An 11705-nucleotide genomic window follows, 5' to 3' on the forward strand; every position below is an offset into this window, starting at 1 on the left:
ACCTACAAACTGCTTGTTGGGCAACAGCTTAATATTGCTATTCTTAAGTAAATTCAGTCACTTCAGGACATAAACTTGGTAGATTTAGAATTTAAGCTCTGTCAACTTAAGGAAAGCATAGTTTTATTCTTCTTTTGCTCTCTAGGATTATATCTAAGTTCTGTGAGGACATGGCATCAGTCTGAAGGCGGATTTTTGTTCTCTGTAATATTGTCACACCCCAAGTCATTAATCAGATCACTACTTCTCCATATTTTTGTGCTGCTGTTCACTACTAACATTTGTAGTCCAACCGTGATCTCTGGCTGCATCCTTATCCTGTGCATCCTTATCTTCTAAATCCTACAGTCCTTTTGGTTTTGTTTTGCCCTTTCAGCTCTTGGGTACAGAAAGCCTTGGCTATTTTCTTTGCCCCAGGCTCGACTATATGGGCCTCATCAAGCTGCTATGCAAAGGCATTTGCAGATCAGTTCTTGTTATTCTGTAAGGCCTAAGTGTCCCTGAATTCTGCTCTAGTTATGCAGACACTAGCCTGCCATGACGTCTATAAGAAATAGATTGGCATAAATAACAAAGAATGATAATACCAAGTGTCAGTAAAGATGTGAAATAACTAGAATTCTCACACTTTCCTGGTGGGAATGCAAAATGACTCAGCCCCATTGGAAACATTTTGGCAGTTTCTTATTAAAATAACTATACATTTATTATACAACTCATCATTTGCATATCTAAGGATTATTCCAAGAGAAATGAAAAGTTATCTAACGGGGCCACAGACCCGCCCCCCCACCCCACCAGCAGCCAGCACCCGGCGCAGGCCCCGCAGCCGAGCTGTGCAGTGGCACCATGCAGGTCACCCTGAAGACCCTCCAGCCGCAGAGCTTCAAGATAGACATTGACCTGGAGGAGACAGTGAAAGCACTGAAAGAGAAGATAGAATCTGAAAAGGCGAAAGATGCCTCTCCGGTAGCAGGTCAAAAATTAATTTATGCAGGCGAAATCCTCAGTGATGATACTGCTCTCAAAGAATATAAAATTGATGAGAAAATCTTTGTGGTGGTTATGGTTATGGTGACCAAACCCAAAGCAGTGTCAACACCAGCACCAGCTACAACTCAGCAGTCAGCTCCTGCCAGCACTACAGCAGTTAACTTCCTCCACAGCAACAACTGTGGCTCAGGCTCCAACCCCTGTCCCTGCTTTGGCTCCCACTTTCACACCCGCATTTATCACTCCAGTATCAGTGACAGTGTCTTCTGAACCTGCATCTGCTAGTGCAACTAAACAAAAGAAACCTGCAGAAATGCCAGCAGAGACACCAGTGGCTACTAGGCCGACATCAACTGATTGTACATTGTGAGATTCTTCTTGGTCAAACCTTTTCGAAGATGCAACGAGTGCACTTGTGACAGGTCAGCCTTATGAGAATATGGTAACTGAGATCATGCCAATGGGCTATGAATGAGAGCAAGTAATTGCAGCCCCGAGAGCCAGTTTCAAGAACCCTGACAGGGCAGTGGAGTATCTTGTAATGGGAATCCCTGGAGATAAAGTCAGGTTGTGGTTGACCCCCACCAAGCAGCTAGTACTGGGGTTCCTCAGTCTTCAACACTGGCTGCAGTTGCAGCAACTACGACAGCAACGACAACAAGTTCTGGAACATCCCCTTGAATTTTTATGGAATCAGCCTCAGTTTCAACAGATGAGACAAATTATTCAACAGAATACTTCCCTGCTTCCAGCGTTACTACAATAGATAGGTGGAGAGAATCCTCAATTACTTCAGCAAATTAGCCAACACAAGGAGCATTTTATTCAGATGTTGAATGAACCAGTTTGAGAAGCTGTTGGTCGAGGAGGAGGAGGAGGAGGTGGCAGTGGAGGAATTGCAGAACCTGGAAATGGTCCTATGAACTACATTCAAGTAACGCCTCAGGAAAAAGAAGCTATAGAAAGGTAGGAATTCCTGAAGGACTTGTGATACAAGCATATTTTGCTTGTGAGAAGAGTAAGAATTTGGCTTCCGATTTTCTTCTACCGCAGAACTTTGATGAAGATTGAAAGGGAGTTTTTTATATCTCACACTTCGCACCAGTGCATTACACCCAACTTGTTCACTGGATTGTCTGGGATGACTTGGGCTCATATCTGCAATACTTGGTATAAGGTAGTAGACTGTTGGGAGTGGGGAGGGAGGGATCTAGGATATTGGACAGGGATAAATACAGTGCATATCTGCTTCAATTAGCAGATGCCGCAACTCCACACAGTATGTAAAATATTATACAACCAAAAATCAGCTTTTGCAGGTCTTTATTTCTTCTGTAAAACAGTAGGTAACTTTTCCTAGGTTTCACTCTTTTTAGTGTACTAGATCCAGAAACTTAGTGTAATGCCCTGCTTTATATTTCTTTGACTTAACATTTCAGAAAGAATCTTAGCTACCTAGAATTTACAGTCTCTGTTTCATGGCAACACTGGATAATGACTTTGTGAAATTTAAAATAATTTTGTAGCGACTGTAAATAGAAATGCCAAGTTATTGATAGTTAATTGTTGCTGCTTCAAAAATAAGTATAAAATTAATGTGTAAGGAAGCCCATTCTTTCATGTTAAATACTTGGGGTGAGAGGGGAGAAAGGGAACCTTTTCTGAAAATGAAAATAATTACTGCTATTTTAAAATTTCTTCATCATTGAATGTGAGACCCTTCTAACATGATGTGAGAAGCTGTACAAGTATAGGCAGAGTTATTTTCCTGTTTACATTTTTTTGTTTGTTTTGGGAAAAAATCAGTAGGTGTCTAATTACTGTTTACTTCATTGTTATATTGCAGTAAAAGTTTTAAAATAAAACAAAAGTTATCTGACAAAGACTTGTTTAGAACTGTTCAGGAAACTTTATTCATAATTACCCCCAAATTGAAATAACCTAAATATCAACTGATAAATGGATAAACAAACCGTGCTATAGCTGTGTAATGTAATACTACTCAGCAATAAAAAAGAATGAAATGCTGATGCAAGCAATAGTATAGATGGAATCTCAAAACATTAGACTGTGCAAAAGTAGTCAGATCAAAAAAAGTACATACCAAATGATTCCATTTATATAAAACTAGGAAAAACAAGTCTAATTTAAACGGACGGAAAGCAAGCCGTTGACTGTCTGGGGCTGAAGGTGTTGATGGGGTTGGCTGGGAAAAAGGTAGGGAAACTTTCTGGGGTGATGAAAATGTTCTATATCTTCATTTAACGATGGTTGCATGGGTTAATAAATTAGCCAAAACTCATCAAAATGTACACTTCAAATGCGTACATTGGGTGTATGTTAATTATATATAAATAGAGTTGATTTTAAAATAAACTAGAAGCTCAGTTTGCTTATTTATTCTCTTTGGACTCTTTTAGTCCTCCCATGGGAAAAAAAATGCGTGAATACTTTTGACTTTTGTGATCAGGAGCAAAGTTGCAGAATCTACACAGGAAAACCTAAGTTAATATCTCCAAATTCCATATGCTTTATTCTGATGAAAGTGAGAGGTGATATGAAGAGAGACCATTTTTCAACTATAAGATATAATGTAATAGGTCCAAATAGAGACACTCATTAATCTTCCCAATATGCCAAGCAGTATTAAGTGTTGAGAGTCCATCCAAGAGTAAGACATTTGACTGAATGCATCTGAGTATAGGAACCTTGCCTGTCTGTTCTATGTTGTATTCCCAGTGCCTAGCACTGTATGCTTGCTACATACTTATTGAATTGTTGAATGAAGACATGCTTACTTTTATCATAGATGTTAAAATCTAGTGCAAGTGGCAGGCATAGATTTATGTAATTTTAATAGACAGATAATTGCTGGGTGATGACATATTCAGTGCTATGAGAATAGAGAGGAGGAACAATTAGCCCAAACTGAAGTTTTCTGGAAAGTCCTTATGAAGGAGATGTATCCATGCTGAGAAGAGTGAATTATACCAAGAGAAAAGGTGTAATATGTCAGACACACAAAAAAATAGCCTATATAGGGGCATGGAGATTTGCTAATTCATTCAAGGAATATTTAGTGAACCACTATCGTGTGCTAAGTACTGTTGTGGGAGCAGAAGACTGAAGATGACTAAGAAAATAATCCCTGTCATCATAAATTTTATATGCTAATGGAGGAGGCAGATAAATTTTAAAAATACCCGCTTAATTTAGAATTGTGCTGAAAATAGAGAAATAAAGGTAGCAAAGAGAAAATAAAGCAGAGTATTGGCCATAGAAAGTGATGGGGGAGGTGGGTGTTCTATTTTATGTAAGATTGTCACAGAAGGAATCTGAAGGAAGTTGAAGAGTGAGCCATGTGCGTACGGAGGGGAAGAGCTTTTAAGGCAGAGAAAACAGCCTGTGACAAAGCCATGATTGAGGGCTTGCATGGCATGCTCAAGGAGAAGTAGGGAGGCCCGTGTGGCTGGAGAAGAGTGAGCAAAAGGGACAGAGGAGAGATGAAATATGATGTTCGTGGTGGTAGATGGTGAACCATTGTAAAGAATTTGGATGATACTTAAGAGAAATGAGAAAACATTGGATAAGAAACATGATATGACTGCCATTTAAAAGTATTGCTCTGGGCTGGGCATGGTGGCTCACACCTGTAATCCCAGAAATTTGGAAGGCCAAGGCCTTGAACTCCTGGCCTCATGATATCCTTCTGCTTCAGCCTCTGAAAGTTCTGGGATTACAGGTGTGGACCACCATGCCTGGCTTCGGACAACTCTTCTATGTTGACATTTGTGTAGTTCTTCGGCCATCATTGGGGCTTTAAAGTCATAATTAGTACACTGTACAACTGGATATAATGATTTTGGAGTTTCCAGCAAATGGTTGATAGTGCTGATAATCTGGGAAAAACCAGAAGGGGAAAAATAGAGGCAAGGTTGAAATCTGGAAAACAACAGTATTTGAGAGCCAGGCAGAGCAGGAAGAGTTCATGAAGGAGATTAAGATGGAATGGTCAGAAAGAGAAGAGAAGAATCACAGGGAGAGTGGCAATATGTACTACAAAGTCCAATGAAAGCTGATCCCTCTCTGCTTTCCTAGGACCTTCTATTACTCCCTCTCTAGATCATTCAGACTAAGAAACACTGGTCTCCTTGACAAAAAGCGTGACTGATCCTATGTCTGAGCCTTTGCATTTGCAGTTCCCTTTTGTTTTCAGATCATTACAAGATGATCATTATATGATTCATTATAATCCTTCAAGTCTCAGCTCACAAGACATCTCTTCAGAGTAGCCTTTCCTGATATCCCTAAATTAAAATAGGCTTTACATATTATCCTGCTATAGTATAGCATTTTATTTTACTCTCTTCCTAGCACCAGTCACAATCTGAACTTGTTTAATTCATATATTCTTTTTTAAAAATTAAATTTCTGCACTGGATTGTAGACTCAATGCGAGCCAAAACTTTGTCTTTCTTCTTTACATAATTTTTCTCAGGGCCTAGGACCTTACATCCCACATAGTGGGTGGTCAGTAATTATTTACTGAATGTTTCAAGTCAAGGAGCAAAGTGCAAAGAGAGCTATAAGAAGAATAAATGGAAACAATATCAATAGAGGAGAAAAGTCTAACGAAATTAAGAGGTTTCCATTGAATTTGACACAGTCCCTGTCCTCAAACAGCTTTGGTTGATGGCAGTAAGCATAGATCCTGGAAATATACAAGGCATTTCAAAGCAGCATACTGCAATATGATGTAAATGTTATGCAAGTGTGGAGGTAGCAAATGAGTGATATTATAAATACTTTTTAATTTACTCCCAGCATAATAGCTCAGAGGTTTACTCTGCTCTGGTCTTAAGTCACCCACTCATTGCTCTGGGAGTAAGGAAAATGGCACTATTACTGAGCCTTGTTTGAAGCTATGCCATTGGTGCCTGTTGGCTTGCAAATATTTCAGTCATGTCTTTGTTTTTAAGAGGGTGAAGTGCAACAGTTTCAGATTTTATTACTCTAAGGTTTGTGTTGGCTATTGAACGTATTTGTCAGTTGTAAAATTTTGATCTGCTTCATTTTAGAAAGAGGTCACTCACAGAAATTTGTGATCATCAATATGAAAGAAAAGTTTTTGCCTTAGAAACAGTCACTTGAACATTATTATTCATCTGGATAATAGATTTTGATTACCTATACCTGTCAGTATTTTATAGAGCTTAACAGATATACCATCTGTCTTTATAAATGATTTAATGTTAAGATCTTGCATATGGTTGACTCTGCATGGGCAGAGGTGGCAGTAGGCAAATCTGGTCTTCAACGTCTTTTGCCCTTATAGATGTCTTTGAAGACATCCATTGCCTTATCCACAGTGATCTCTGTTCACAATGGCTGTGACATTGTCCCATCTGGACTGCAGCTCTTAGTCCACTTGAGTCACCATGGAGATATGCCTTATTCCAGTAAGCACAATCACTTTGGGTTCAGTGGTTCTCTTGCTATGTCTGAGCCACACTTAACAAAAGTCAATTTTGTTTTCCTCTGCCACCCTGAGAAGAGGGAAGTTCTGATATTGTCGAAGGCTCTATCTATCTAAATGCACATAGCAGTCATTTTTTTTCTCTTAGGTTTTGCTTCCTTTGGTTCAACCTAGATTCCATAAACTTCTCAGGCAATTGGCCCTTGCCTTGGACTTGGCCTAGAAGCATGGACAATGCCCCTCCCTTGGAGACACACCTAGGTCTAGGTTTGCGTTGCTTTTTTTTTGCTTTGACTTCTATCAACATGCAGGGAATACTGTTTTCTAAATTGGCCATGGAAACCTAGGGAAAGCTGTGCACTTCATCATATTTTATCCTAAATTGTTTGCTATATTATGAATCTTATATAGAAGACTCCTTTCTACTCTTTTGCCTCATTGTTTAGACTTCTGAATTCAAAACCCAAGAAGTGATTACTTTTTTTCTGTTTTATGTTGTCAAATCCCTTTTCTGAAACAATCAGATGAGAACAGCTTAGCTGACTAAGCAGAGAGTAAACCAAAGACATGGTAAGAGACCATTCTGGGTGTGTGGGTGGGGATCACATTGGCTAGTATTTTAACCTTATTATTCCATCTCTCAATTAAATGTCAACTTTTTATTTAAAAATAAGAGTTATAAGTAGCCAAATCATGTAATTTCCATTTCAGTGCCTCATGTTCTCCTATCCATGCATTAACAGAAAGGTTAATAAGAATTGAAAAGGAAAATTAAGGAAGTGAGGCAGCAGAATAGACACTAGGGAACGTTTAATTATTGGATTTTCTCTGATTCCATTACTGAGATATTCTTTGTGTTCTTGGTACGTATTTGCAGTACTAATCTAATCTACCCCTCCCCTGCCCCACAAGAAGAAGTGGTGAAGGAGTACGTAAAGTAAATGAGGACCCATATTTGGTAAATTTCGTTCCTAGTCTTTCCAGGTGCCTCTTCCCGCTCCAGAGTCTGAAATCTTAACCCTCAATGCATACACATACACACACATACACAGATAAATGTACACATAAACACAGATGCACATATACTTGGGAGTCATTTTGATTAAGAGACTACTCTTTTGGAGTACAAAAGCTAGTCTTCATCCAATAGTAGTTTGTTTTCAAAAAAGTCTGGATTTGGAGGTTTAAGAGAAGAAGAAAACAAGAAGAAAAAGAAGAAAGAAATGGATTTTGTCAACGTGAATCCAATTCTACATTCCTGTGGTCATTGTTTCACTTCCTCCTGTATCTTTAACACAAGAACTAGATTATGCTACACTTGGAAAACTTTGGAAACTGAACTGTAAACAGTATAGAGAATTGATAGAGAGTTAGAAAATGAAGAAAAGTTAAAGGATACCAATTGGAGAATGATGAAAAATTGTAGAATGATGGAGAACTGGAGAATTATGAAAAGTTGTTAGGAGTTATTTTTGAGAAGGTGATCTGTTTCTACATGGAAGTGCTGGAATTTGTGGTAGAGTTGGGAAAACACCCCCCAATCCTACAGATCCAGTGTTTAAACACCAACCTCTGAAATTTAAGTTGGTGGCCCTTGACAGTCATGGAAGAAATTGAGCTATTAGAGTAAATTAGTAATTACCATGCTACCTATTCAGACCTCAATACTGAGGTATTGTTTTTATTATTATGTTATGGCATGTTGCTTTATAATGCACTTAAATCATCTCTGCCATCAGTGTTTTATGTCTTTAACTATAAGCTCCTTGAGGGCAGTGGTTGTACTATTTATTTCTTAGGATCTTTCTACAATGTTTCATATGTTTGGCTCACATAAAACACTTGAAGCATGTTAATTAATATTCCTTTAGAGTGAAACTTATGAGCTTTCTTCTCTCCAAGTTATTTCCAATGTACTTACTCTGTCTTTCTGACTAGTTTGTAAACTTACTGGAGGCAGGGACAAAGCCTTCCACTTAGTTTCATTTTCTCATGCCTAGAAGAGTGATAGACACGGATGGGCTCATTAAATACTTGTTGATGGATTGAATGACTGACTAGAAATTTGCTTGAGGTTCTAGTTCTGGGAAATTAAAGCCTTAGTTTGTCTGAACAAACAATCAAATAAAGAAAAATAGAATAGTAAAGTATCTCTAGATGTCCTACTAGTTCTGATAATTTCACTAATACAGGATCTTATATTTATTAGAACTTGTTTGGTTTCTGATAACAGAATTTCTATTCAAAATTGCTTTCCTCAAATAAATTGAATGAATGAACAAATGTAACAAAATTAAATTTACCCGGTTACGTAACTGACAAGCCTATGAGCACAAGACCAGTTTCATCTGTCTTCTTTGCTAGTCTCTGCTTTTCTCCTCATTGCCTTTTTAGTAACACAGACTTTTCTCTCATTTGTGGCTCAGGTTTCCTTCTTACTACACTAGAAAGTATCAGGGCTGACTTCTGATCACTCCCATGGCTTGACTCAGATCATCTTCATGGGTTTGAATCACTATTCTGGCCAAAGGGTTGTAATATTGGCATTATGCAGGTCTGAGTCACATGTTCATCTCAGAATCAGATGGTACGTTCAATTAGACTCAGGCTGACATTGGGGAAGGGATATTTCCCCGTTACAAAATTGAGGTATTGTTTTCAAAAGATGGAGAATGGATGTTGTATAGGCAAAAGCCACGGCTATCTCAGAGATTCTCTTTTTAGTTTTTCCCAAAATGGAGTCAATGGTTAAACTGTTGTACTAAAAATATTTTCTTATGTAATAATTCATTTCTTCATTTTATGTTCATCAGCTGTCTTTCACGATACACTTTTGATCCAATAAAACTACAGATCAACCATCTGTTGATATTGGAACCTGGATATTGTACATTGCATGTATAATTCTCTTGGACTTTCTGATAAATTGGAAATAGCTTTGGGCCCTTCAATCTTGTCCCTACTTTCTCTATCATCTTAGAAGCCTGGGCTGGAAAAAGCTACTAACGTTTGCTTTAATACAGTGTTTTTTAAACCTAACTATGCATCAGAATCACCAACTGTTATTAGAAAATACTGATATCCAGGCTCCATGCCCAGAGGTTCTTATTTCATTAACCTGTAGAAAGAATCAGGCATTTGAATATTTTTGAAAACACTAGTGAGTCTCATATGCAGACATGGTTGGGAACCTCTGTAAGACTTGCTCCCTTTGCAGTGACTTTAAGGGGCTCTGTGAATCAGGAAATACAAACAATGAACACAATTATACCTAACATAGTTTCAGTCTGCAACTATTGACAGCTGCACAGTTCCCTCCAGGTGTACATTTCCCCCTGTCCATCACACCTTTGCAAAACCCAGCAAACAACTGTAATCACAACAGAGAAGTTCACGGAAAGGTTGACACCAAAGATGTGTTTTTCCTTTTGCTCATGTGCTAATTTTCTTTTCACATTTATAAACACTGAGTGGTTTATATTTTTGGCCGGGTTGTGCTTCTGAGTTAATATGCATTGTGAGTGCCAGTTAAGCAAAGTTTTCCCAAGAATTTACAATTGTTTGTGGTTTAGAGGTCACTCATAATGGCTTAAAGAGTCTACCTGGAGTTTTGATCTTGCATTTTTTGCTTTTCCTACAGAATGCTACTATTTTTTCTTAGTTAATTAAATATCTTTCTTTAGGAACGTACAGGGTGTACCATGAGCAATTCTGACATATGATTTAATCTATGTGTGACTACATTTTAAATAAGTTTGGGAAGGATCAAACAATGAAGCGGAGCCCATCAATATTGGTACTGAAAATGAGACAGTAAGTTGATACAGAGTAAAATCTACATAAAATTTAGGAAACCACAGAATGCATGTGATATCTAAGCTTAGATATCACGTTATGTTTAATTATCTCCCAAATCATTAAAATATTGTGAGAATTTAATTATTCTGGAATTTAAAAATACATATTAAATTGTTTTCCTCTCAGTTGTACTTCAAATCATTATTTTAGGTTTGGAAAATCACAACACAAAAATAGAGCAAATAAGGCGTGTAGAGAAGTAAAATTCAGGAGTGATTCTCTGTTTTCACTTCAAAGAGATCATTGTGCTGTTATAGATTGTGAGAGGATTACAGGAAATTAAAGTTCTAGAGTAAATAAAACCATGTTTGAATTTTCCCAATGTCACAGTTCAAACTCCACAACCTAGCACAGTTGACATTCTAATTGAGTCTATAAATTGAGTCAGCTTTTGGAATTGATGTATAAACTGAAAGATAACTCATGAATTGCTAATTGTGTTTGATTTGAATTTTATTACTTTTGACCAAAGGCATTACAAGATTTACATGGTAAGAAGGAGATACAGTATGGCCTCCAAAATGATTTATGAAAATTAAAATAGAACAAAGATAATGAGGTGTTGAATGTATTAATTGGTAGTTATAGAGATAATATCTTAAAATAACTTACCAGGCCAATAACAATTGTGTCTTTCCTGATGTAGAGACCATTTGATATTTAGCTAGGTTATACACAATAATCTAGCCATGGAAATTAGCAAAATCTGAAGGTATAATGAGAAAAGGACTAAATATGAACACTAATTAAACCTCAAGCCCCGACTTAAAGGAATAATTCTTCACTTGTTTAAGATACCAATGTGAGATGAATCATTCTACTAAAAATACACACCGTCTGAGAGTTCCAGTTGCTCCACATAGTCACTAGCATTTGGTATTATCAATCTTTGTAACTGTAGACATTTTAGTAGAAGTGTAATGATATTTCATCATCGTTCTAATTTGCGTTTTCCTGATGACTAATGATATTGAACATTTATTCAGATGCATGTTTATCTTCTTTGAAGAAATATCTGTTCAAATCTTTTGCCTATGTTTTTATTGGATGTTTGAGTTCTTACCGTTGACTCGTAAAAGTTATTTATGTATTCAAATGCAAATTCTTTTTCACATATATGTATTGTAAATATTTTCTGCCAGTCTGCTGCTTGTCTTTTTGTTTCCTTAGTGCTGTCTTTAGAAGGACAGAAATTTTTAACTTTGATGATGTCCTATATATAAATTTTTTCTTTTATGGCTTGTGCTTTTTGCATCCCCTCTAAAAAATTTTTGCCTATTCTAAGGTTGAAAAGATTTTCGCTTGTGAAAGTTTTTTTTTTTTTTTAATTTAAACCTTAAGTTAAATATGCACTTACCATACAGCATAGGAATTCCAC

At 37.1% G+C, this 11705-nt stretch overlaps 1 pseudogene; it reads left to right on the forward strand.

The window, feature by feature from the left end:
• Positions 1–839: 839 nt before the first annotated feature.
• On the forward strand, positions 840–2064 carry LOC112619276 (annotated as a pseudogene).
• The last annotated feature ends 9641 nt before the right edge of the window (positions 2065–11705 follow it).

The sequence above is a fragment of the Theropithecus gelada genome, chromosome 2 (genome assembly GCF_003255815.1).
Source record: "Theropithecus gelada isolate Dixy chromosome 2, Tgel_1.0, whole genome shotgun sequence".
Lineage (NCBI taxonomy): Eukaryota > Metazoa > Chordata > Mammalia > Primates > Cercopithecidae > Theropithecus > Theropithecus gelada.